The sequence below is a fragment of the Scyliorhinus torazame genome, chromosome 18 (assembly GCF_047496885.1).
Source record: "Scyliorhinus torazame isolate Kashiwa2021f chromosome 18, sScyTor2.1, whole genome shotgun sequence".
Classification (NCBI taxonomy): Eukaryota; Metazoa; Chordata; class Chondrichthyes; order Carcharhiniformes; family Scyliorhinidae; genus Scyliorhinus; species Scyliorhinus torazame.
Genome location: NC_092724.1, coordinates 13,575,706 through 13,603,494, shown reverse-complemented (window position 1 = coordinate 13,603,494; position 27,789 = coordinate 13,575,706). Strand labels below are relative to the sequence as shown.

At 49.9% G+C, this 27,789-nt stretch overlaps 1 protein-coding gene across 1 annotated transcript in view; it reads right to left on the bottom strand.

Moving 5' to 3' along the window:
- The window catches only part of rgmd (RGM domain family, member D), a 117,166-nt gene extending 89,755 nt beyond the window's left edge, over positions 1 to 27,411 (bottom strand). The window contains 1 exon segment of the mRNA XM_072482175.1: positions 27,064 to 27,411. The gene's annotated coding sequence lies outside the window, so the exon portion shown is untranslated.
- Between the last annotated feature and the right edge of the window lie 378 nt (positions 27,412 to 27,789).

Genomic DNA, 27,789 nt, shown 5'->3' with positions numbered 1-27,789 from the left:
GAAAACACACACACAACACACACAGAAAACACGCACACAATACACACACCACACACACGCACACAGATACACACACACAACACACACATACACAAATACACACACATAAACACAACATATACAACACACACACCTTTTTAAATTTTATTTTATAAATTTAGTGTACCCAATTCATTTTTTCCAATTAAGGGGCAATTTAGCGTGGCTAATCCACCTACCCTGCACATCTTTGGGTTGTGGGGGCGAAACCCACGCAAACACGGGGAGAACGTGCAAACTCCACACGGACAGTGACCCAGAGCCGGGATCGAACCTGGGACCTCGGCACCGTGAGGCAGCAGGGCTAACCCACTGCGACACCGTGCTGCCCTACAACACACACACATACATGCACACACACACACAACACACATATAAAACACACACACACATAAAACACACACCCACAACACACATACACACTACTTCTAAATATTGGCAGATAACAAAATCAGGAAGAACCTTAGACAACTTTCATCTTTCTGTATCTGGGGTGCCGAGGCCAAGTGTCGTTTGAGAGTGACTAACGGAAATCTTGTTTTTATGTGACTCAGACACCATTCAGGACAAAGCAACTCGTTTGATTGGCACCCCTTGCACAAACATTCACTCCCTCCACCGTGTGCACCGTCTACCAGGTGCAGGAACTCATCAAGGCTCCTTCGACAGCACCTTCCAAACCCATGACAGCTGCCATCAAGAAGGACGAGGGCAGCAGATACCCGGAAGTACCGCTCCTGGCCACTGCAGCGCTGTGCCTGGCCAGGTTGGTGAGCTGCTGGCCAATCTGATTGGCTGACAGCTCTCATAGGCGAGGCTTCCTTCCAAGGGCAGGCAGAAGTCCCGCCCACTGCCAAAAGCTGGCCACTTAAGGGCTTGAACTAGGAAAAACACGGACACCCTGTCTGAGGCCTTGTCTGGCCTAGTGCAGAATCGCTGTGAGGTTGGGGCGGGAATTCCGTTCCTTCAATTTCACGTCCCCCTACCACTGACTAAAACCGCCGGCAGGGGAGCATGAAATTCAGGCCATATAACTATTAGGATGAACGGCTGTGAATTCTTATGTAACTCTAGTTAATACACAGCCCACTCGGCAACCAGCTCCCCATTGACGCTTCCCCTGATACTGAAATTCACACAGTGTCTTCTACATCCACCTGACAGAGTAGACAGGGCCTAAATTTAACTTCTCATCTTAATTACAGCACCCCAGCAGCACAGCATCCCCTCGCTAGGGTACTGGGACTGTGTCAGCGTGGATCATGCACTTAACTTGCCGCAATGAGATTTGGGGCATGATTTAACGAAAAGGAAAGTTCCATTTTAGGCACGTTTAGCGGGGTGTTTCTTGGCACCTGCAACGTCGACCCCACTATTAAACGGGACTGGGTTTTTTTTGGCGTCAGGGAGGAACACCCCGCCGATACCACTTCATTACCTGCACTGGCGAGCTCAGCTTGCCCAGAGCAGGAAGAGATCGGGACTCCATTTAAAAATGGCACCTCGATCTCTTGATCTTCCACCAAGCCACAATGCCCCAACTTACCGATTAGGGGGTCCTCAAACCCCCTTTACCCCATAAGGGCAGGGCACCCCCATGCCCGATCCCCCAGCATGGGCAAGCTGGTACCCAGGCACCTTGGCATGGCCAGCCTGGCCTGCTGGCAGTGCCCCTTCCAGCCTGGCCATGCCATCTGGGCATCCTAGTAGTGGCATGGTGGCACTACTGGGGTGCCTGGGTGGCAGTGCCAAGGTGCCAGGTGGACAATGCCAAGATGCCCAGGTGGCATCAGGGTGCCAGGCCACCACCCTGCCCAGAGCCCAACCACCCACGGGTCTCTGATCGCCTAGGACTCCCCGCAAGTGCCATTATGCCTGGTCCACGTTTGTGGAAAACGGTGCCATGGTGAGGTGTCCCAGCCTTGGGAGACTTCAGTGCAGACATATTCAAGTGAGGCTAACTGCTCACTTGAATACGCAAATCTGGATCCTGCCCGATGAGCGTGAGATCCAGATCGCGATGTCTCGCAGATCCCCTTAGATCTCATGAGGTGTCCCGAGCGTTGTAAATCTCACGAGATTTAGCGGCCGCGTTGCTTCACCGAGTCAGGCGTGACAAAGCAGTATGATTGCGCCTTTGAACTCATAACCTTGCGAATCAACAGTGAGAACACTACCCATTGAGCCAGAGCTGACGTTGGCCTGGTGTTCCACCCTTCAGGGGCAAGGGGGAGGCAGGAATATTACTGTCTCGGTCTACCCGCCTGGGCAGAAAGCGCCCACAAAGGCGGGACCTTCTTTACTTGGGGCTGTGTGTGGAGTCAGGCCAGCTGACTTGGAGAGAAGGAGCTGCTGGGTGTGGGGGTGGGCTGTTCAAATGTCCGACCTCAGTGCCATGGGACTTACTCTCAGTGAAAAGAAACACTAAGGTCCTCCAGCCCTCAACCCTCATACCTACTTCATTGGCCAAGTCCTCTCCATGCCCATCCATGCCATCTCATACCCCATATGCGAAATTCTGCCCTTCCACTCACCCCCGCAAACACCTTGGGCGCGATTCTCCGATCTGGAGACTAAGTGCCGACGCCGGAGTGAAAACCGAAGTGTTTTACTCCGGCGTCGGAGGCCTTTCCCAGACCCCGATTCACACTCCCCTGGGGGGCTAGGAGCGGTGCCGCGTCATTTACGTGCGCCAGGCCTTGGCGCCGCATAAAAGCGGCGCTGCGTAAATGACAGGGCCGGCGCCGTGTAAATGACATCAACCGTGCATGCGTGGGATAACCGGCGCCAACCCGCGCATGCACGGTTGACGTCCTCCCCGCGGCTGCCCCGCAAGATGATGGCGGATCGATCTCGCGGGGCAGCGGAGGAAAGGAGGTCCTCCTTCAGAGACGCCGGCGCGCCGATCGGTGGGCACCGATCGTGGGCCAGGCCCCTTTTGAGCACCCCCCAGTGCAGGAACCCCCCTCGCCCCCCCACAAGCCTCCCCCCCCCCCCTCCCAGCGTTCCCGCGGTGTTCACGCCAGCAGCGACCAGGTGTGGATGGCGCCGGCGTGAAGCCGTCGTTTTGGGCAGGCCGCTCGGCCCATCCGGGCCAGAGAATATCGGGAGAGTGGAGAATCGCCATTTTGGGGGTCCCGGGCGATTCTCTGGCCTGCGCCACGCAGACCTCAATGGGGCCGTTCTCGCCGCTGGGGTGAATCGCAGGAGGGCGTCGGACCGGCGTCGCAGGTAAAAATGGCGCCCCAGGCGATTCTCTGAAACGGCGCGGGAGCAGAGAATCGCGCCCCTTATTTCCACTATGTCAAACTTTGGCACTCTCATGCTCATTGACCCACTCTACACATTCTAGGGCCAATGAGCTTACCTTTTGAACGGTCGTCTCATGCAGACTGGGGTTTCTGATTCCTCTAAAGGGTCATGAACATCAGACGGGATTCTCCTTTCCGGGGACTAAGTCCCCACGCCGGCGGGAAAATCGGCGCCAATGACTCCGGCGCCAAAGGGACCCCAAGGTGAGCAATTCTCACCTATCTAGGGGGCTAGGTGGACTGCGGAGGGTTGGCGCCGCTCCAGCCGACGCCGAAGGGACTGCGCAAGTTCGCGCATGAGCCAAAGGGCCGGTGTGATCCCGCGCATTTGCGGAACTGCCGGTGTTTTGGCGCATGCGCGGGGGGTTCTCTTCTCTGTGCCAGCCATGGCAGAGCCCTACAGGGGCCGGCGCGGAAGGAAGAAGTGCCCCCATGGCCAGGCCCGCCCGCAGATCGGTGGACCCCGATCGTGGGCCAAGCCACCGTGGGGGCTCCCCCCCCGGGGTCGGATACCCCCGCCATGTGGGACCATGCAAAACCCTCACCCAAATGAAAAATGTTTGGCCACTCGGCCCCCCACCGGCGTGGCATGAATCCCGCCCCCAGCCGAAAAATGGCACAGGAGAATACGCAGTCGGTGTCGGGGCGTCGGGGCGGGATTCGCGCTGCCCCCCGGGGATTCTCCGACCCGGCGGGGGCTTGTGGAATCCCGCCCATCATCTCTTTAAAAATCTGCCCCAAATTTATGCAAATTGCAGAGGAGTAGTACATGCCTATCCTTGCAATAGCGATGGCCAGGTTGGGAGTGTCGGATGCAGGCTTTTGACAGGAACTAGCCTGCACCCTTAAAAGGCACTCCTGAATATTAGAGAGCCCAGGAATGGAGTCGTGAATTCAGGAATTGGGACCCGCCAGCTATTTTCAAAGGGCTCCAGAGTCATACCCAACTCAATGAAAATCTAGGCCTTAATCCATGAGCAAATGAGGTTCAACTATCATATGGACCGATCCTGAGCAATGCATGAGCTAGAGAGTGTGGTGAATATGTTGGCTGCTTGCAATGAATGTCAGCCTAGTTGCTCAGCGCAAGCAAGTTACAGGGACTTAACCGAAGTTCATTTCCCATTCATCTGCCTCTGCCAGATGAGAGCAGGTTGCGATTAATATAACCTCAACAAGCAAAGCCTTTTAACTTTCTACACAATCGCAACCCTCCAATTATGGTTTTCCTCTCTCTCTCTCTCACAAAAGCAGATCGGGCCTGTGCGGCCTACAAAGGGATCAGTTACTCCCGACAAGCGTGGATCAGAGGTTTGCAGTGTGTCCGCTGATCCCAGCTATCACCTGTCTTTCAAGAGCTTCACAACCTACAATTATGGGCTTGTTTGTCAAAGGGATACAGTAAGAGGCCCATCCTCTCGCCATGGACAGCAGCCTGGAGGCAAGAAGGAAACAACAGATAGCAAACAAATTGTTCTATAATGACTACTGAGTTATTGCTCAACTCAGCTGCCAAATCTGACTGTGGATCTTTAAAGTCTTTATTAGACAATAAAGGATAATTGCAGGGATGGCAGACTGCACTAAAACACCCCGTTGTTTCGCTGATATTTCCTTTACGCCGAACAATTCTATTTCTGCAAACTTGCCCCCCGCTCTTGCTTTTCAAGCACCCTGTTGTTCATTCGCAACAAGCAGGTTCTGTGCCCACCTCATTGCGCATCACACCCTCCCCGTCTAGCGGTACTGTCACTGTGACTCCGAAGGTAACGGTATCTCTCGATGCCTCACCCAAGGAGCTATTATGCAAGACAATGAAATGAGCTGAAAATCGCTTATTGTCACAAGTAGGCTTCAAATGAAGTTACTGTGAAAAGCCCCTAGTCGCCACATTCCGGCGCCTGTTCGGGGAGGCTGTTACAGGAATCGAACCATGCTGCTGGCCTGCCTTGGTCTGCTTTCAAAGCCAGCGATTTAGCCCTGTGCTAAACAGCCCCAATAATAGTGAGTATTGTGGGGGGGAACTTTACTCAGTATTGGAGGTTGGTTCAGGGGTCTCTCTTGTCCAGTTGTGCCGTCTCTGATGCGGGATCTGTGTCAGGATCTGCATAACCTATTTCCACACTAGCTGGTGCATTTACCCACTGAATCAGCAAGGTAACTAATGTTTTAAAAATATATTAACCATCTAGCAATCTCATTGCTTTGGTCCCTGATATTAGTTCAGTAAGTTTAGTTAAGCAAGTTTAGTTACGTAAGTTTAGTTAACTAGTTAACTAAGGCAGCCAGCTTCTTAGGCGTCTTCATTTTTCAAAAAATAAGCAAAGCTTTCTGTGTCAACAAAGCTCAGCTATCCTGTGTGCTTGTAAAATCTCACGCCTGGTGGTAGCTGCAACCATAAATTCCTCATAATATTTTTGAAATTAAAGAGTAATACACAATTTCCACCGTCCCATTAACCCCAAAGTACTCAATGTTTTATGTAGCTTTCAGTATATCAGTCAGGTTTCAAATGTAATGTGTAAAGAGTTTTCTACAGATTTGGATGTTTCCAAATTTCACACTGGTTTACCCGTTATGGCAGTTTGGTTAGTCAGGATCTGGTGGAGATGCAAAGCGTCATAGCATGCTTGCCTACAATTGCAAGGCAGTGCTATATCGCCCAGGATAATAGACATACACATAGGCATAGAATTTCCAGTGCAGAAGTAGGCCATTCAGCCCATCGAGCCTGCACCCACCCTTGGAAAAAGCACCCCACATCTCTACCCTATCCCCGTAACCCAGTAACCCCACCTAACCTTTTTGGGACACTAAGGGCAATTTATCCTGGCCAATCCATCTAACCAGCACATCTTTGGACTGTGGGAGAAAACCGAAGCACCAACCCACGCAGACACGGGGAGAACGCGCAAACTCCACACAAAGACCCAAGTCGAGAATCAAACCAGGGATCCTGGAGTTGTGAAGCAACAGTGCTAACCACTGTGCTGCCCAATATGATCATTATATGTGTGCTTGCAGAGCTCGATTTTTAAATTCTAATAATAATAATAATCTTCATTAGTGTCACAAATAGGCTTACATTAACACTGCAATGAAATTACTGTGATGAAAAGCCCCTAGTCGCCACATTCCGGTGCCTGTTCGGGTACACGGAGGGAGAATTTAGAATGTCCAATCCACCTGACAAGCACGTCTTTCGGGACTTGTGGGAGGAAACCGGGGTGGGATTCTCCGATCCCCCCGCCGGGTCGGAGAATCGCCGGGGGCGGCGTGAATCCTGCCCGCGCCGGCTGCTGAATTCTCCGGCACCGGGGTTTTGGCGGGGGCGGGAATCGCGCCGAGCCAGTCGACGACTGCTGGCAGCGGCCCCCCCCCCCCCTCCCCCCGGCGATTCTCCGGCCCGCGATGGGCCGAGTGGCCGCCCGTTTTCGGCGAGTCCCGCCGGCGTAAGTCACAACAGGTCCTTACCGGTGGGACCTGGCTCCACGGGAGGCCTGCAGAGTCCTCAGGGGGGGGCACAGGGGGATCTGGCCCCGGGGGGGGGGTGCCCCCACGGTGGCTTGGCCCGCGATCAGGGCCCACCGATCTCTGGGCGGGCCTGTGCCGTGGAGGCACTCTTTCCCTCTGCACCGGCCGCTGCCCACCTCCGCCATGGCCGGTGCGGAGAAGAATCCCCCTGCGCATGAACTGGGATAGCGCCAGCACACGCTGGTGCTCCCGTGCATGCGCCAACATGCATGGGCCGGCAGAGGCCCTTCGGCGCCGATTGGCGCGGCGCCAAACACTCCGGCGCCAGCCTAGACCCTGAAGGTGCGGCCGGAGTGGTTCTAGCCACTCCTCGGCACTGGAGTGACCCGCCGCACATGATTCGTGGAGAAACCCGCCCCAGAGCACCCGGAGGAAACCCACGCAGACACGGGGAGAACGTGCAGCCTCCACACAGACAGTGACCCAAGCCGGGAATCAAACTCGGGTCACTGGCGCTGTGAAGCAACAGTGCTAACCACTGTGCTACCGTGCCGTACTTGTTTTCCTACCTTTGTTTTCAAATCTCTCCGTGGTCTTGCCCCTCCCTATCTCTCTAATGTCTCCAGACCTTAACCCTCCAAACCTGGCCTCATGCGCATCCTTCTTCAACATCTATGGCCATGTCTTCAACTGCTGAGACTCTAAGCTCTGATATTCCCTACATTAAATTCTCTCCCCTCTTTTCTTTTAAAATGCTCTTTAATACTGTGACCAAGCATTTGGTCACCTGTCCGAATATCTCCTTATGCATCTTGGTGCCAAAATGTGTTTGATACATGTCCCTGTGAAGTGACTCGGGATGTTTTACTATATTGAAGGTGGTATGCAGGTGCAAGTTGTTGTTGTAGTTTACACCTGTCATACTTCAAATGTCCCATTTAGAAGGACTGAAAATATATCAAGTTAGAGCATGGCTGAAAAAAGCAACATTCAGTTAAAGCTTTTTGCCTTGCACTCATCAGCTGCAAGAATGTCAAATTTGAAAGGGAGTGTCATGGGAAAGACCCTTTAAGAAATGTTTTTGTCTTATCACATGGCTTCAGTGATGTCATTGTGTGGGCGGAGCTGGGCTGTGGATCTGTGAGTTTACTTTCGCTTTGAGTTTGGATTGGTGTGAACTGCACAGGTTGAAAGAAGTGTTTCTCTATCTTCATTTTAAAAGCTGTTTCCATTTTGCTTGATAACCTAAAGGAGATAATTGCTCTCTGGAAGGAATACAAACCTGCAGTTTGAAAAGGGGAACGGAGTATCAATAAGTCTTATTCCAGTAAAAATGTTTTGTGCTGGGCCACGCCTTTGAAAAAGGGTTTCTGGTTTTACTTGGATTTTGTTATTGAATTGGAACAGTTAAGGGAGAATTCATTAAGGATTATCCATAGATTACTGTAGCTGTGTGGGGTCATTATGTTTGTAGTTGATAAAACATTCTTATTGTGTGCGTGTATACAAATTAACTAAATTTGTAGAATAAAGCTTGTTTTTTGTTTAAAAGCGCCCAAGAACTCTGTTGAATAACAGCTGAAAGCCGGGCTCTTGTGCTCATCATAACCAAAATCAATAAACAGTTGTAGGTCAGGTGAACTCCATGATATACTTTGGTGTTTTCTAAACCCTGGCCCATAACAAGGAGCAACCATTTATACTGCATGAGAAATGGGTACTGTTTGATTGGCAAGTCGACTTTGATTGGTTGAGGTGTTGCCATGGGGAATGCACCAAGAAACAACTGTTCTCAGGCTTTTCTTTCATTCAAAAAAGGTGCCGTCCCTGGGCATGTTCCTTTTGCCTGCAGAGGACAAGTCCCTGTACAGGGATAAAGGTAGCTTCTAGCAAGCATAAGTAAGTCACATTCTGAGCCCGGCTGATAATCTTAAAATGTTTGTCAGTGTAATTTTTAGCACACTTGGTATGGTTCAGTAAGTTCTGTCCAATAACAGAATCACATCTAACATTCAAACACAACTGAACCCTATCAGTAAATTTATAGGTTACATGGTGGGGTGGTATTTGTGTTATTCATTTGTCTTTCTAAGAGCAACATCACAAGAAGTCCACTGATATTACCCATGCGGAATCAACACCTTGCACGTTGGAAACTTGAAAGCACCTCATATAATGCACAGGATTGTTATAGGCGAGGTGTTTTCAGAACCCCAAAATGTATCATGGAGTTCAACCAACCTCTCCCTTTAATGTATTTGTTGCTTTTCCTATCACATGGCTTGTTCCCTAGGTGTGGGATTACAATCATGGACACGTGGGTTTTTAAACACAAAACACTGTTTATTCCATGAACTCAACTTAACATCTTAAATAAACATTGGATCTCTTAACACCCCTTACTTCAAAGATAACTCAGAAAATATTGCAACAGTAAATAATTCCTTAAAATGTTCCTTCAAACTTCCAAGAGACTTAACACCTTTAAACAAAATCACATCAGGTTAAAGGTTTTACTTTAAATCACCCAAATGATCCAGAGATAGTCTTTCATGGCAGAGATCCAGCTCACTGCAAAACACAGACCCACACCCAGCTCTTTTCAAACTAAAACCTGCAAAACTAAACTGCAAAATGGCTGACCTGGCCTCAGCTCCACCCACTCTCTGACATCACTGTTTTCTTAAAGGTACATTGCTTAAACATCCATGTCTTAAAGGTACCCTCACATGACAGTATTTTGAAATGAGATGTTCCCTTTAAGCTGCGCATGTGCGCCACTACACAGCATTTGAACAGCCCACTCACAAACTGATACTTTGAAGAGAATTTGCGCGTGTGGCAATTGAAAAAATTAAAGGTACTGTGCATTGAAATAAACAGACTGCGCACAACAAAAAACATTTAGAGTAAAATTTGGTGTTGATTCCTAATGGTGGCTTTGTACACCAGCAATGTTCAATAAACAGATTTATTGACACAGTTATATAAAGCTCTGCTGAGACACTATCAGAGGTACAGTGTTCAAATCTAGACACTGCACCTCAGTGAGGATATATTGGCCTCAGGAAAACTGTAGTGCAGATTCAAAAGACTGATACCTGGACTAATGGTTAAAATATAAGGACAGGTTGCATCGATTGGGCCTGTATCCTTTGAGTATAGCAGATTAAGGGGTGGTCTAATTGAGGTGTTTAAGGATTTAATACGGTAGATAGAGAGAAACTATTTACTCAAGTTGGGAGGGGGGGTTCCATAATAAAGGGGCATAATAATACTTAAAGTTAGAGCTAAGTTATTCAGGGCTGTGATCAGATATAGGATAGTTGAAATCTGAAGAATAGGACAAAGTTTCACAGCGTCTCCAAAAGGAAAGTCAGTCGGCACCTGAATCGCAGGAAAGAAGTCCATCATGGAGCCATAACATGCTGGGGGCGAGCTAGACTACCTGAGAGTGGGACCTCTGCTCCTCAGGGAGAGTACGCCCTGCCTTCAAGAGCTGCCAGTCAATCTGAATGGCAGGTAGCTTCAGTAGTCCTGGACGCACCAGGGTTCAGTAGTGGCACTGCCGAAGTCACAGGACCACTGGCTGTCGAAGGTAAGGCCTGGCCTTTTAGGGTGGGGAGGGATCTGAGAGCCCAGGGAGGGGGGGGGGGGGGGGGGGGGAAGGGGGGGGGGGGTTGTCGTGTTGGGTTCTCTGCTACACAGACGAACCAACACGGTTGCGGATGGTACAACTCAGTTTTATTACTAACAATATTTACAATGGTAAACTGGTTACTGTGGTTCGTTCATTACCCTTGCATCTGTGGACCCAGCCCTAACACTATCTTGGAGTGGCACTCAGCACATGGTGGATGTCTGAGTGGCTTGCTGTGAGCTCTGTGCCCTGAGCTGTCTCCTGCTGGAATGAGCGGGAACTGTGGTGTTCCCCGTTTTATAGTGTGTATGCTTTTGCCTGTGATTGGCTGTGGTGTTGTGTGTGTATTGATTGGTCCGTTGATCTGTGCATCAGTGTGTGTGTGTGTTTGCACCATGATGTTTATCTGAATATCATGACATGCGTGAGGCCAGGTTTGCGGGTAAGTGACGAAGAAGAAAGGATGGGTGACATCATGGGGGAGTGGGGGGCAGTGGGGGGAATGTGATGCAACAGGATGGCTTCAGTCCATTACATTCTCCATATTGAGGGTGAAATGGAAGAGGTTTTGACCACCAACTTCTCTACACTGACGAGAGTCCATGCTACCTGTCCCCATATTTGAACCGTTGGGCCTGGTATCATTCTGCTGAACCTACACTGCAGTTTTTCTGAGGCCAATTTATCCTCACTGAGGTGCAGTGTCTAGATTCGAACACTGTACCTCAGATGGTGTCTCAGCAGTGCTAAATATAACTGTGTCAATATTTTTGTTTCTTGGATATTGCTGGCATACAAAGCCACCATTAAGATTAACCCGCCAGAGGTCCCTCTAAATTTTATTTGTTGTGCACGGCCTGTTTATTTCAGTAACTTTCTTTGCCACACACTCAGTATCTTCAAAATGTCAGTTTGACGAGAAAGTCAAATTCTAATCACTGGGCATTAATGGGAAAGAGGTAATTGTGTTGTCAATCCAAACAGCGAAGGTGAACGGGAACAACTTTGGTTCTTTGAAGCCCATGCAACGGGAAGATGTGGGAAAAGGTTGCCAATTGGAATTCTCTACAATGGAAATTAGTGTTTGACCCATTCAAATCCCTTTCCTTGGGAGTGAATTATTCGGTCAATTGGAACCTCATGCAATGTGAGTGATTGGAAATAATTTTGTCACATCAAGGGAAACTCTATGGAGAGATAAGCCATTTCAACACTGATGGTGACCCACGCCAAGGGTTCCCCAGTGGCGCAGGGTGTGAACAATGGGAAACCCTGCTGATAGTGGTGTACAGGAAGACCCCCCCCCCCCCCACCCTCCCCCGCCAGCCAATGGCGGGCTACCTCCACAACCACGGTAGCACAGTGCTTCACAGCACCACCTTCCCAGGTTCGATTCCCGGCTTGGGTCACTGTCTTTGCGGAGTCTGCACGTTCTCCCCTTGTCAGCGTGGGTTCCCTCCAGAGGCTCCAGTTTCCTTCTACAGTCCAAGGATGTGCAGGTTAGGTGGACTGGCCACGTTAAAGTGTCCTTAATGTCCAAAATGGTTAGGTGGGGTTACTGGGTTACAGGAATAGGGCTGAGGTGTGGGCTTAAGTAGGATGCTCTTTCCAAGGGCTGGTGCAGCCCCGATGGGCCGAATAGCCTCCTTTTGCACTGTAAATTCTATGAATCTATGATCCGTTGAGGGACTTTCGATGGCAGCTATGAGGTGAACAGTCGCACAAAGATGACTCCTGCTTGTGGATTCGTTTTTTAGTCCTTTTTAACGGGTGTTGTTTGGAGAGAAAAGTGGTGTAATTTGAAAATTTTGGTTCCTCCTCCGTATGTGCTGTCTGGTGGTTATAAAACGAGGAACAGGGCAGCACGGTGGCGCAGTGGTTAGCACTGCAGTCTCACAGCGCCGAGGTCCCAGGTTCGATCCCAGCTCTGGGTCACTGTCCGTGTGGAGTCTGCACATTCTCCCCATGTTTGCGTGGGTTTCACCCCCACAACCCAAAAGTTGTGCAGGGTAGGTGAATTGGCCACGCTAAATTGCCCCATAAGTGGAAAAAAAATGAATTGGGTACTCTAAAATTTAAAAAAAATAATAATAATACGAGGAACAAATTAAAAAGGCGTCCCCGACTGATTCGGAAGGCCTTGTGTCGGAGGAGGGGAGAAAATGGCGGAGGCCCCTGTGTCGTCGTTGCCCTCTCGGTGCACAACTGAGAGGAAGATGGAATTCCTGACACAGGCATTTAAGAAACAGAGACAAGTGGTCTCTGAATACCTGGCGAGGGTGATTGAGGTGGCAGTGGCACCCATTCTTGTCACTTTGGACAGGGTGGAACAACAGCTGGAGGTACAAGGCTCGATGATTCGGAAGGTGGAGGAGGCAGGTCGTGGAGCATGGGAATTGAATTGCCTCTTTGAGGGGGAGGTGGCGCTATTGGCAGAGAGGCCGAAGATATTGAAGGCCAAGGCCGATGACCTGGAGAATCGCCCTAGAATTTGAGGATCATGGGCTGCCGGAGGGTAGATGGTACGAGTGCCATGGTATATGTGGTGAAGATGCTTGGTAAGCTGGTGGGGGAGGGGGGGTCTTTGCAAACTCTCCCAAAGTGGACTGGATCCACCAATTGTTGAGACAGAAGTCCAGGTCTGGGGAGCGGCAATGGGCGATTATACTTGAACCCCACAGATACTTGGATAAGGAGAGGATCTTGAGGTGGGTGAAGGACACTTGGGAATGTAGGTGGGAGGGCCATCCTGTCAGGATTTATCAGGATGTTGGTGCAGAACTGGCAAAAAAGCGTGCAGGGTTTAACAAGGTCATGGCGGCTCTTTACAAGAGCAAGGTGCGTTTTTGAGTGGTGTACAAGGTTTGCCATCAGGTCACATTCAGAGATCAAACCTTCAGTTGTTTGAGCTCCAAGCTCTGGAATTCCCACCCCACACCTCCACCCTTCTCCTTTATTTTTTTTCCTTTCTTTTTAAAAAAATTTAGAGTACCTAATTATTATTTTTTTTTCCAATTAAGGGGCAATTTAGCGTGGCCAATCCACCTACCCTGCACATCTTTGGGTTTGTGGGGGCGAGACACACGCGGGCACTGGGGAGATTGTGCAAACTCCACACGGACAGTGACCCGGGGCCGGGATCGAACCCGGGTCCTCGGCGCCGTGAGGCAGCAGTGCTAACCACCGTGCCACCGTACCGTCCTCCCCACTCCTTTGAGACACTCCTTAGAAACCACTTCTTTGACCAAGCCTTAAGTCATCTGACCTAATATCTCCTTATTTGGCCTGGTGGCATATTTTGTTTTACGATGCTCCTCTGGAAGTGCCTTGGGATGTTTCATTGTGTTTCAAGGCGCTAGATAAATATAAGTTGTTGCTAATTGGTTTCCAAGCATCAAGCGGAGTTGTTGAAGAGTTAAAAGATTTTGCTAGCCAGAACCTTTTGATTTCATTAAAAAAAAACTTTCCATGTCACGCTTTAGGTATTATTTCTATCAGTCTGCCAGTTTGATTTTCACAAACGCAGTAAAAAAAAAATCAGCCATAAAATAGAGTCAAACACATGCAACTCAGCTCAGAACCCCACAGCTGTTTTCATTTTGTCCCAGAAATGAGATGAATTTTCATCTGTATCAGCCCTGTTCTTAACTTGTTGAAAAAGAAAAGTGAAATGAAGTTACGTTAAAAAAAACCTCCCTGGAAATGCTGATGCTTTCACATTTGGTTGATTACAGTTAATTACGAGATTGCTAACCTCTGCTTATACAGCTTTGATGGAGGAAGCTATTATGTAAATCCAGCGAAGGTATAAACTATCTGCTCAATGCAGGAGCATGTTCTGTGCGTGGGTTCATCATTGCGAAGTTGCACAAAAGGTTTTGAAATCTCACTGGCCTGTGACCAAGTGCTAACTGACTGTGATTAGCACAGTAATGAAACTGTTAGTCAAGGTGCTTGGAAGCAACACATTCAGGAGGACGGCTATAAAATTCTGGCCTCACCCTAATGCCATTTGAGTTTGTCATTTAACGGATGCTCAGAGTTATGGGCCAGTGTGGGGCCACAATAGCATCTGGTACCTGTAGCACATTAACATGAATAGGCGTCGCGAAAGGACTTTGCAGGTTGTCAAGAAAGGAAAATGTGCATTTATATAGCACCTTTCACAACCTCAAGACATCTCAAAGCACTTTACAGCCAATTAAGTACATTTGAGATATGATCACTTTTGTAATGTTGGGAAAGTAGCGGCTAACTTGCACACAGCAAGCTCCCACAATATGACAATGACCAACAATCTGTTTCCTAGTGATGTTGGTTGATGCAGGATCGGGGAGAGCAGGGTGCACACGATGTTAATCGCGGGGATTTCAGGCTTGAATAGCACCATTCCGCTCCCAAGTGACCTCCTCATGCCTCAAAGTGCCCGCAAATAAATGGCCGTGCAGTGTGAACCCCACTCCGGGGCAAGGTTCTGCAGTGTGGGCGGTTATTGAAACAAGAGCCTGAGTCCACATGGCCATTTGTTGTCACAGCCGGGGTGCATTCTGGGTGATTTAGTCCACCTTTAGGTGTGCTCTCGCCCTCCTGCACGGGTTCTGGCGTTCTAAGTGAGAACTGGAGTCGAGATGGGAGAGGGGCCAGGGAGGCCTCAAGAGGCAATGGTTGCAGCAACAGTGAGACCCAGGGCTGCTGGAGTGTCAGACAGGGCGGGGAGGAAGCACTCACTCCTTGCCAACTTCATAGCTGTTCTGAACTCCTCCTCAGTGATAAAATCTCTAAACCTCCTGGACTCGGGGGGTGTGAGTGAGTGAGTGAGTGAGTGAGTGAATGTGAAAGTGAGTGGTCAGTGAGCGTGAGAATGAGTGTGAGAATGAATGAGTGAGTGTGAGAGTGACTGCGAGAGGGGGAGGCCGTGGTATAATTGTATTATCTGTACAGACCCAGGGTAATGTGCTGGAGAGCCAGGTTCGAATCTCACCGTGGCAGATGCTGAAATTTGAATTCAAATGATGGCCATTGTTGTAAAAACCCATCTGGTTCACGAAAGTCCTTTAGGGAAGGAAATCTGTCGTCCTTACCCGGTCTGGCCTACGTGTGACTCCAGATCCACAACAATGTGGTTGACTCTTAAATTCCCTCAGGGATGGGCAATAAAGGCTGTGACGCCCACATTCCATGAACAAATGTTTTTTTTTAAATTGGAGGAGTGCAGAAACCTTGGAAGGTTGCAGGAGGTATCAAGATAGGATGGGGTGAGGCCACAGAGCCATTTGAGAACTTACTCCATATGCCGTTTTACCTCACGTTGGTTTTGAAATGAGCTGAAAATCGCTTATTGTCACAAGTAGGCTTCAAATGATGTTCCTGTGAAAAGCCCCTAGTCGCCACATTCCGGCGCCTGTTCGGGGAGGCCGGTACAGGAATTGAACCGTGCTGCTGGCCTGCCGTGGTCTGCTTTCAATGCCAACGATTTAGCCCTGTGCTAAACCAGCCCCTTGAGCCACATTCTGACTGAAGGAGTGATGCTCAGTGCTGAAGAACAGTCGACAGAACACTCCACAACATGTGTGTCTCCCACCCTGAATGCAAGCCACTGTCGCCTAGATTCCCGTCGCAAAAGTCAAGCTGGCACTTCCGGTCCCTCAAAAGTTGCAGATGATTTTTTTTCCAAATCCAGCCATCACTGGGCACAATATTACAACCAAACTAAGTTTACTTCCACAGATTTGTTCAAGGGCTTGTACATGAATTTTAAAATTCCCTTGGCTATTGCATTCCTCAGTTGTGTCTTAAACCAACTTCAAGTGATTTATGCTCAAAGTTCAAAGCGTGAAAAAGGGATGTGGGTATTTTGTAAACCGAACAGTGTGGGGGAGGGGGGGAGAGAGAGGATGAGAGGGAGAGACAGGTGTCGCGCTGGGGTTGGGAGGCCTCCTCCTTTGAGAAATGTGCTTTTATCCTCAGTTCTTTTTTTTTTCACAAAACACAAAAACGCTGGGCTAGAGTTTCCGTGGGAATTTTCCCATCTCCCGCCCCACCTAAAATCGTCAGCAAGCCCGGAGGAACGGCGCAGGGAGCTGTTTGCTCCATTTCTGTGAGGGCTTGTGGCGGAGCTGCCACTGAAATTGTGGCGAGAAATCAGGAGGACTCCCCGGGGAATTCACCTTAGTCCTATCCCTCTCCCCGACGTTTTGTCAAAGCTGCAGAGCTTCCATCCCAATGGCTTTGTTATCTTTCAGGAACCTTTCCCTGCCCTCCTCTCCAGAAGCTGTTGACTTAACACTGGACTGTGGGCCTGGATTGCAAATCCAGCTTCCTGGCGGATGCAGGATAGGGTGGCGGGGGGGTGGGGGGGCGCAATTAAAATGCTGACCATCACATCCCCACCTCACTGATCTCATCACCTCTGTACCACATCCTGACCTTCATGGAAACCATAGAATGATATTGCACAGAAGTCGGCAATGCAGCCCAACGTACCGATGCTATTTATACCGAGCTCTTTGGGATTGTTACCCAATTAATGCCGCTTCATGGCTCTTTCCCCATCGCCCTGCAAATATATCCCTTCAAAAGTTTATTCACTTCTCATTTGAATATGACCGTTACTGCTCAGGCTAACACTGCAGTGCAGTACTGAGAGGGTGCTGCGTTGTCAGAGGTGCTGCCTTTCAGGTTGAATGTTAAGCTGAGGCCCCATCTATCCTCTTAGTTGGCTGTAAAAGATCCCGCAGCAATATTTTGATGAAGAGCAGGGCAGTTCAGCATCATTAAAACAGATTATCCTTCGGATCCCGCCTCTGGGTCACTGTCCGTGTGGAGTTTGCACATTCTCCCCGTGTCTGCGTGGGTTTCGCCCCCACAACCCAAAGATGTGCTGCTTAGGTGGATTGGCCACGCTAAATTGCCCCTTAATTGGAAAAGAAAAATAATTGGCTACTCTAAATTTATTTAAATAAACAGAAATTATCCAGTCTTTATTAAATTGCTTGCGGTGTTGAGGAATTTGTTGCGTGTACCTTGGTTGCGTTTCCTAAATTAGAAAGGTCATCGCTCTTCAAACAAACTTATTTGGTTGCCAAGTGCTTTGGAACTTGCTGAGGTTGTGAAAGACACCACAGGTCGAATATCCATTACCCCAAATCTTCGGCGTCGATCGCGTTTTGGATTCCAGGTAATTTCAGTGAGGTAAAGTCGCTCAAGTCCCAGATGATCATAGGCCGCTTTCGCCTTTGAGGCGGAGAGCTGACTGGTGGTGATTTATAATAGAAGAATCTTTATTGTTATAAGTAGGCTTACATTAACACTGCAGTGAAGTTACTGTGAAAAGCCCCAAGTCACCACATTACGGCTCCTGTTCGGGTACACAGAGGGAGAATTCAGAATGTCCAAATTACCTAACAGCATGTCTTTCGGGACTCGTGGGAGGAAACCGGAGCACCCGGAGGAAACCCACGCAGACACGGCGAGAACGTGCGGACTCTGCACAGACAGTGACCCAAGCCGGGGATCGAATCTGGGACCCTGGCGCTGTGAAGCAACAGTGCTAACCACTGTGCTAAGCTGAGGATCACCACACCTCAGGTGAGGGGCAAGGTTGAGAAGGCAGGGCCTCAGAAATAACCTCAGCCGGTATGGGAATTGAACATACACTGTTGGCCTTGCTCTGTATCACTAACCAGCTGTCCAGCCAAGTGAGCTAAATTTCAGTGAGATAATTTCAGTATTCGGATACTGTATATATGACTAGGCCTACTTACATTACAATAGGCTAGCTATGGTCTGAAGTAACTAAAATAGCTCGAAAACTAAGATGTATCACTGAATAATAAATACCGGGGGCGGGATTCTCCATCCCGCAACACCCGTTTTCCGGTGCGGCACGCCCCCGCCGACAACGGGATTCTCCGTCCCGCAACACCCGTTTTCCAGTGCGGCACGCCCCCGCCGACAACGGGATTCTCCGTCCCGGCAGCCGGCCAATGGTGTTCCCCATTGTGGGCACCCCCACAACATCAGGAAACCAGCTGGCGAGAGTGCGCTGCCGGCTAAACGGAGAACCCAACTAACGGAGAATCCAGCCCAGGGTATCTGGAATAAGCTCCACCCGTGTTGCCGTTTTTGATTCAGCTTCTAGGAGAGGTTCAGAGTGTCGATGTGCAGACAAACAACTACACTTCCCACATTAAAGACTGGGTGCAGTCAGCCAGTTTTGTGTTGGCTCTGGTCATTTTGGCTCGGGTCAGGGGGTTCTCGCAGTAAAGGACGGGTGCAGTCAGCGAGTTCCGTGTTGCCTCGGGTCACGTCTGCTCGGGCAAGCGATTTCCCGCACTAGTCGTCGATGAGGTTTAAAAAACGTGGGGTTTCTGGATGAGTCGGGATTTTGGATTTCTGGAAAAAGGATACTCGACCTGTATAAAAAGATTTTCCCCTCATCCCAAGTTTTCCCTCCGATTGTAATCCGATGCAGCCCCCCCCTCCCCATCCCCCCTTACCCCACTGCCTTCAGGACTCGCCTGTACCCACAGCTGTGGCTTGTGACCACTGAATCCCTGCTGTCCAATGGGTCCATTGGAGTTTGGGTGTGTCAGTGAGGTATATTGCATGATCTCCACTGCCCCTGATGAAGGGAAGGGGGGGGGGAGGGTAAAAATTATTAGGGAGTGAACGGGACAAAAGAAAAGGGAGTAAATGGGTGACTGAGGGGTGGGGAAAGAGAGTGGGAGAATGGGTGCATCTGGCCTTGATTTAAGCAACAGCTCCTCGAGGTGAAAGGGCATGTCTCCTGCACCACCCAGTTTCCCAGCGAATTCCTACAGTTATGGGCCAGGGATTAGAGAACCCCAAAGTGTATCATGGAGTTCACCTGATCCACAACTTTTAATAGATTGTGGTATGGGGAGCACACGGTTCACTCTACAGGTGTGGTACAGCAGAAATGGAACAGTATTTTTTAAAAGCAAAACAATATTTATTCTATGAACTCAAGTTAACCTTCTTAAAACATACAGTGAACATCTTAGCAACCATCAATTCAAATACAACCCCCAAAGAATACAACACTAAGTAATCCTTACGCTGTCCTTTTAACAACCAGAAGGCTTACAAAAGAAACACCTTTTAACAGAAGCACATCAGGTTAAAGTCACTACTGAAAACATTTATAATTCTGAATTCACCAAACGATCAAGAGGTAGTCTTTTCATGGCAGAGAGATCAACAGTACACCTGCTCTGTCTGGCTTCAGCTCCAACACTGAAAACGAAACGAAAACACACTCTGCAGCCTGCTCAAAACCGAAAGTAAAAAGCTGAAAGACAGCCCAGCTCCACCCACTCTCTGACACCCATTTCTTAAAGGTACTTTCACTACAGATATTTATATACACCCATTTATAAACACCCATTTCTTAAAGGTACTCTCACATGACACTACTGAGTGAGTAACCAATGTGGAATAAAGTGTTAGTCACTGATCAGAAATTCACACAGAAAAGAAGTATTATGTAGTGTCAGTTGTCCAAATTCTGGCATATTTCCTGTGGCAAATTCTGAATTGTTAGCTTATCCTTACGATCACCAAAAGTGGGATTTTCCTGGGCGCTGAGTTGAGTTACTGCGAGGACATTTGGATCATCGAATGAAATAAAAACTTGCATTTATATAGTGCTTTTCACAACCATCGGACGTCTCGAAGCCCTTTACAGCAATGAAATACTTTTGGGATGGAATTTTGCGACCGCTCCGATCTTCCATTCCTCCCGGAGTCAACGGAGATTTAAATGGTTCGCTACAATTTATGTCCCCACCCCTGCCATAATGCAGTTCTGCCTTTGAAGTTTGATCATTGTTGTAATGTAGGAAACTCTGCAGAAGATTGAGTAGAGCAAGAGCTCACGAGCAGAAATGTGACAATGACCTGATAATCTGTTTTTTTAATTTTGATTGAGGGATATATTTTGACCAGGACACCAGGGATAACTCCACGACCTTTCCGAATAGTGCCATGGAACCTTATACATCCTTCCAAGCAAGGAGAAGGGACCTCAGTTTAATATCATAGATCATAGAATTTACAGTGCAGAAGGAGGCCATTCGGCCCATCGAGTCTGCACCGGGTCTTGGAAAGAGCACCCTACCCAAGCCCACACCTCCACCATATCCCCATAACCCAGTAACCCCATCCAACACTAAGGTCAATTTTGGACACTAAGGGCAATTTAGCATGGCCAATCCACCTAACCTGCACATCTTTGGACTGTGGGAGGAAACCGGAGCACCCGGAGGAAACCCACGCAGACACGGGGAGAACGTGCAGACTCCGCACAGATAGTGACCCAAGCCGGGAATCGAACCTGGGACCCTGGAACTGTAAAGCAATTGTGCTAACCACTATGCTACCTTGCTGCTCTGAATATCTCACCTGAAAGGCTGCACGACTGACAGGGAGGGACTCCCTCAGTACCGCACTCAAGTTTCAGTCTTGTTTATTCCGCTCAAGCCCTAGAGACGGACTTGAATCCAGAAACTTGTGATTTCGAGACAAGTGTGCAACCAACTGATCCACAGCTACCGATGTTGGGTTAAGCCGTGTGTGACCCTGTGGACAGGAAAACTGGCAACACTGGTATGATAATAATAATCTTTATTAGTGTCCCAAGTCAGCTTACATTAACACTGCAATGAAGTTACTGTGAAAAGCCCCTAGTCGCCGCAGCCCGGCGCCTGTTCGGGTACACTGAGGGAGAATTCAGAATGTCCAAATTACCTAATTGCGCGCCTTTTGGGACTTTAGTATGCAATTGTTCAATCATTCGGTGTTTGATTATGTGGTGTCTGTTAATTGTTCACTGAGTTCTATTTGCCAAGCCTGAGCATGGTGAATCTTATAGGGAAATCTTATAAAAGCAAGAAGCAGCAAGCATAAGAGCTGACGCCTAAAGCACAGTAAATCAAACTCCTGTTTCAACACAGAAACTGGTGTCATCTCTGCATATCTCCGAGGCATAAAACCCAGCAACAGGCATGGGTTTTGTGTGTGCTATCGGGGAATAGAGCGGGGGATGGGTCCAGGTGGGGTGCTCTTTCAGCGGGTCGGTACAGACAGTTCTCGTTGGCCTCCAGGTACCTCTCTATACTTCCTCGGACCCGCTCGCTCACCTCCTCGTCCGCCAACAGCCCCACCTCCAAGCGCCACAGTGGGCGCTGGTCCCTTTCCTCCCCCATCTCCAAGTCCACCCAATGCGGGGCGTGGTCCGAAATGGCTATTGCCGAATACTCGGTATCCTCTACTCTCGCTATCAGCGCCCTACTCAAAATGAAAAAGTCGATTCGAGAATAAGCCTTATGGACATGTGAGAAGAATGAAAATTCCCTAGCCCCCAGCCTTGCAAATCTCCAAGGGTCCACCCCTCCCATTTGGTCCATAAATCCCCTCAACACTCTAGCCGCCGCCGGCTTCCTACCCGTCCTAGACCTGGAGCGATCCAGTGCCGGATCCAACACCATGTTAAAGTCTCCCCCCATTATCAGGCCCCCCACTTCCAAGTCTGGGATCCGACCCAACATACGCCACATAAAACCCGCATCGTCCCAGTTCGGAGCATACACATTGACCAGTACCACCCTCTCTCCCTGCAACTTACCACTTACCATTATGTATCTACCGCCATTATCTGCCACAATGCTCGACGGCTCGAATGACGGCTCACCTTCTTTCCCACCAAGATCGCCACCGCTCGATTTTTGGCATCTAGCCCCGAGTGAAACACATGACCTACCCACCCTTTCCTCAGTCTTACCTGGTCTGCCACCTTCAGGTGTGTCTCCTGGAGCATAACCACATCCGCCTTGAGCCCCTTCAGGTGCGCGAACACGCGGGCCCGCTTGACCGGCCCATTCAGTCCCCTTACATTCCAGGTTATCAACCGGATCAGGGGGCTACCCACCCCCCTCCCCCGCCGACTAGCCATGACCCCTCCTCGGCCAGCCACGCGCCCACGCCCCACACCCGGCCCGTTCCCCACAGCGGCATACCCCCGTCTCAACCCCCCCCCACTCGCTCCAGCTCCTCCTTGACCTTAGCAGCAGCAACTCGATCCCTCCCCCCGGCTTGGACCCATCCTAGCTGGTTTACTCGCCCCATTGCACTTCCGCAAGTCAGCTGACTCCTGCTGACCCCGGCCACTCCCGCCTCCCCTTCGACTCCTCCCATTGTGTGGCACACCCTCCTCTGCCGCTCCCCATTCACAGGCTCTCCCCCTCCCCCCTCCGTTCTAAGCGCGGGAAACAATCCTCGCTTCCCCCCCCGGCCCGCCCCCCCCCCACCCCAGTCTTTGCCGCGGGAAAAAAGCCCGCGCTCTCCACCTACCAGGCCCCGCCACCAACCAAAACAGTGCCCAACCCGCCCCATCCACCCTCCCCAACCCGAAAGAGAAAAACACAGAGAAAAAGAAACCCAAAACAATGCAAAGGCCACCCCCCCCCCCGAACCAAAAATAGGCATAACATATCCACCGCAGTCCCCAATCGCCCATCCCGACTCTCAGTCTGTGTCCTGCATCTCGGCCTGAACAAAGGACCACGCCTCCTCCGGAGACTCAAAATAATGGTGCCGGTCCTTGTAGGTAACCCACAGTCGCGCTGGCTGCAACATGCCAAACTTCACCCCATTCCTGTGCAGCACCGCCTTCGCCCGGTTGTACCCGGCCCTCCTCTTCGCCACCTCCGCACTCCAGTCCTGATATATCCGAACCTCCGCATTCTCCCACCTGCTGCTCCTCTCCTTCTTGGCCCACCTGAGCACACACTCCCGATCGACGAACCGATGGAACCGCACCAGCACCGCCCGCGGAGGCTCGTTAGCCTTGGGCCTCCTCGCCAACACTCTATGGGCCCCTTCCAGCTCCAGGGGCCCCTGGAAGGACCCGGCTCTCATCAGCGAGTTCAACATGGTGACCACATAGGCCCCCACGTCCGGCCCCTCCAGCCCCTCCGGGAGGCCCAGAATCCGCAGATTCTTCCGCCTCGACCGATTCTCCATCTCCTCGAACCGCTCCTGGCATTTCTTGTGGAGCGCCTCGTGCGCCTCCACCTTTAACGCCAGGCCTAAGATCTCATCCTCATTGTCAGAGATCTTTTGTCGAGCCTCTCGGATCGCCACTCCCTGGGCCGTCTGTCTCCAGCAGCTTATCAATAGAAGCCTTCATCGGCTCTAGCAGGTCCGTTTAAATCTCTCTGAGGCAGCGCTGGGTACCCTCCTGTTGCTCCTCCGCCCACTGCCTCCACGCTGCCTGGTCTCCGCCCGCCGCCATTTTGTCCTTCTTCCCTCCCTTCTTCTGGTCCACCACCACCTTTTTTGTCGCCCCGCTCCTCGTTAAAGCCATATACTGACGGGGAGCTATTATTAACTCCTTCCCACACCGGGAAACGTCGAAAATGTGCCCTTGGGGGCCCTGAAAAGAGCCCAAAAGTCCGATTTTGCGGGAGCCGCCGAATGTGCAACTTAGCTCCGCATAGCCGCAACCGGAAGTCTCGAGACTTCTTTTAGCAGTGTTTGCTTCACCAATCTGCCCCAAAATGTCTGTGGAAACTCCTGAAAAAGGTCTAAGAGTCCGCTCCATACGGGAGCTGCCGAATGCGCGACCTACTCTTCCATGGCTGCCACCGGAAGCCTCGTCCCCGCTTCTTCAGTGGCCTTGGTGAGATCTTTTCACAGTTGTTCCCTCTGCTACTAGAATTCACCTTTGATAAAGGCCCTCAGGTCAGCTTGCAGCTTTAAGCTTGCCCTTCCCCTGCCTGCATGCTGGAAGAGGCCCTGTTTATCCTGCAATTGCAGCCAAATCTTTTACTGTTTCTGCCGGGTCTGGTAACCAAAAGACATCCCATTCCTGGGGGACACTGTCAGGAGAATGTTGCAGTCTTCTTCCCGCACCGGGAAATGTCAAACAAATGCCGTGGGGGCCCTGTAAAAGAGCCTAAAAGTCCGTTCCAAGTAGGAGCTACCGAATATGCGACCTAGCTCTGCATAGCCGCACCCGGAAGCCTATCATCAAAATCCTTGCTGAGTGCAATCGCACACCATTGGTTGGCTTCTGGTACCTTACCCAAGTATTCATCCTTCATGAATAATAAATTCAATACGACAGTTTGGTATAGGAGTTCAAAGTGCTCTTTACGTAAATGGCTGACAATTAACAATAGAACTTCAGATTCTAATCATTTACTTTCTCAGAAAATATACCTTTCTTTTTTAATAGCAAATTAACATATTCAGACCAGCTCAGAATGAGTTTGCCATTCAGTGCCTCGAGCCTGCTCTGCCATTTAAAAAGATCATGGCCAAACTGTTGGTAACGATTCTCCGACCTCCCCCGCCGGGTCGGAGAATCTCCGGGGGGCGGCGTGAATCCCGTCGGCCGCTCCAACACCGGCTGCCGTATTCTCCGGCGCCGGTTTTCAGGTGGGGGCGGGGTTTACGCCATGCTGGCCGGGGGCCAATGGCAGCGGCCACCCCCTCCCCCCGGCAATTCTCCGGGCCCCGATGGGCCGAGCAGCCGTCAGTTCCTGGCCAGTCCTGCCGGTATGAAATGGACATGGTCCCACATGGCAGGACTTGGCTGGTAGGCCATCTAGTGGAGTCCTCGGGGGGGGTGCGGGGGGATCTGGCCCCGGGGGCGGCTCCCACGGCGGCCTGGCCCGTGATCGGGGCCCACCGGTCTGCGGGCGGGCCGGTGCCGTGGGGGCACTCCTTCCTTCTGCGCCGGCCATGTAGGTCTCTGCCATGGCCGGTGCGGAGAAGAACCCCCTGTGCATGCAGGGGGAGAGAATCCAGGCCTCTATGTTTCAATCAACCTTCTCTGGTCGGTGGCAAGAGTGGGAGAAATTCCTGCTCAGCCTTGTAATGGAAAGAATGCTGGAGCCTCTGTCATCATTATCCAGGCTGCACTATGTATGTAAATAGTTCATAATGTCACAGCATCTCGGAGTCAATTGTAATACAGGCGGCCAGCTCTTTCGCCAAGCTTTTGACGGTCAGCAGTAACATCTCCTCAGGTAACTCAGTAACAAATTCAGTTTTATAAAGATTTGCTGAGGTGCCTTGGACACATTCTAACGGTGTTATACGAATACAGGTTGTTGTGTTTTGTGCCAACTACCCGCTGATGTTAACCAGAGACCACTGCCGGATCGAGTAGAGTTGAAACCACTGCAGGACAAGGAGCAGTAGGTGACAACTCACCTAACCTCCATAAATCTCCTGTCCCACCATATCTCACAGTGTTTTCTCTCGACTGGAGAGTTGTGCTCGGAATTCCCATTGACAGCAGCGGGAGACACGCGGTGGGGAGGCCGGAGAATCCCGCCCTTGAAGTCAAATCTTCAAGGTGGATAATTGAAGTCGAGAGCTGCACTACACAAGCCAACAGTTCAGGGATGCAGATCCCGGCTCAGAACTCAAAAAAGCAGTCAAGGATTATTGAACCTCTACTCAAATAAACATCGTTAGCCATTTTGCACTACTATTAGAACTCATTGCAACACACTGGGAATGTGCAACGTTATATTTAAATACCCAGAAATAAAGTTGGTCTCCTGTTACCAGAGACCAACAGAGAATGGGAAAGGCAAATAAGGTGAAGGCAGCTTCTGCGCGGCTGTTAAATGACACTTTCTGAAAGCGTTTTGCCACTTAGGCATTGCATTTCCTTTGCAGTTTCTGATGCTTTCTAAACCCAGCCTCTGCAAGTCTTCTAATGCCTTTTGATCGCAAAAGGCAAAATTTGCTTTTATTTAATATGCACCAGAGTCTCAACAATCGCGTTCATCTGTGAACCAGTGCCTTATCTTTAGTGCGCAAAGTTACTGTTATTGTCAATAATCAGGGACACCAGTTCTCAGCGACTGAATAAATCAACATCTGCTTTTGTTAGTTGGGATTCAAGGACTTTTAATGGAATTTTGTGGTTTCGATTTTGCGATTTCATTCGTTTTTGTCTCTGAAAATTCAAAATCATTAACCTTGATTCTAGAGAAAAAAAGGACGTGCATTTATTTCCTTTCTTGTTGCACCCTCAGGGCTTCACAGTCAGTGAATTAATTAGTCAAATTCAGTAACTCTTCTGAACACATCAACACTGAAATGTCCACACACGCGAGTGGAAGCGTACTTTTCAGTGGCGTCAGTTTAATGAGGAATTGTTGGCCCGATCATTGAAGGGGCTCCATGCCTTTCTTTGGCTAGAATCTTTGGGGCCTTTGAATTGCACCTGAGCAGGCAGCCTTGGTCACACATCTCCTTTGTAACTTGCAGCTATGCAGCCCGTGGCCTTGGGGCCAATCTAACAAAAGTGCGAAGGTCCTGGATTGGGTAGGGGTGAGGATGGGGTCCTGAATTGATGGGGTAAGGAGCCTCCAGTAATCGTATTAAAGAATCGAAACATAATGCAGCCTCAGCATTATCAAACGTCAAATATATATTCTTTCTCTTTGGCAAGTTCTTAAACTCAAGATCATTTTGACGGGGTTGGGATGGAAAATAGATGTAGTTCAATTTGCGAGGTCCCAGATGGCAAAGAGACAAAAGAAACGGCCTTACCTTGATAGAAATCTTGAAGAGTCACTTTGTCGAGAGATCAGGAGCAAACCGGGAAGCACAGACTCGGCAAGAGTCTGCGGGCCAGTGGAGGGACCCCGTGCTGCCTTAGTCCAGCAATGAGAGGGAAGCCGGATGGCTCTAAAGAGAGCAAATGGCAGCAGTTGTCTTTTTAAGAAGCTAGGCTTGACTTGGGGTGGGAGGGGGTGCGTGGTGGGGGCTGTGGAAGTGGAGGGTGGGGTTTACAAATGACAGTGTTCCCTGGTGCCCAGGCGCAAGCGATGGTAATTAAAAATTGAACATGTGTCACTTCGAAAATTATCGCTTTTGCATTCGGGCTTTTAGAAGCAGCTCGCATTGAAGGGAACAAGGACTGCACAGAGCTTCTGCTGACTGGATTTGTTGAGCTCAGCCTGCACCTGCTGACAGGCGAACGGTGCAAGGACAACTGGAGGGGAACTTCTCTCCAGTCACCACTAAGGGGGTGGCTGCAGCTTTGGTGGATTTTACTCTTGTCGCCTCTCTGCCGCCACGCAGTGAAAGCGGCAATAAAAACAGCTTTGGGCAAAGCACGGGAATGGAAAGAATGAATGTCAAAAACCCAATAATGCTGCAGCCGCTCCATGAATCCTTTGCCTTCAACTTGTTTCAAGTTTCAATTTGTTGCTTCGGATCCTTGATCCATCCAAATATTTTTCACAGATTCCCCCCCATTTGCTGTCTTCAAAT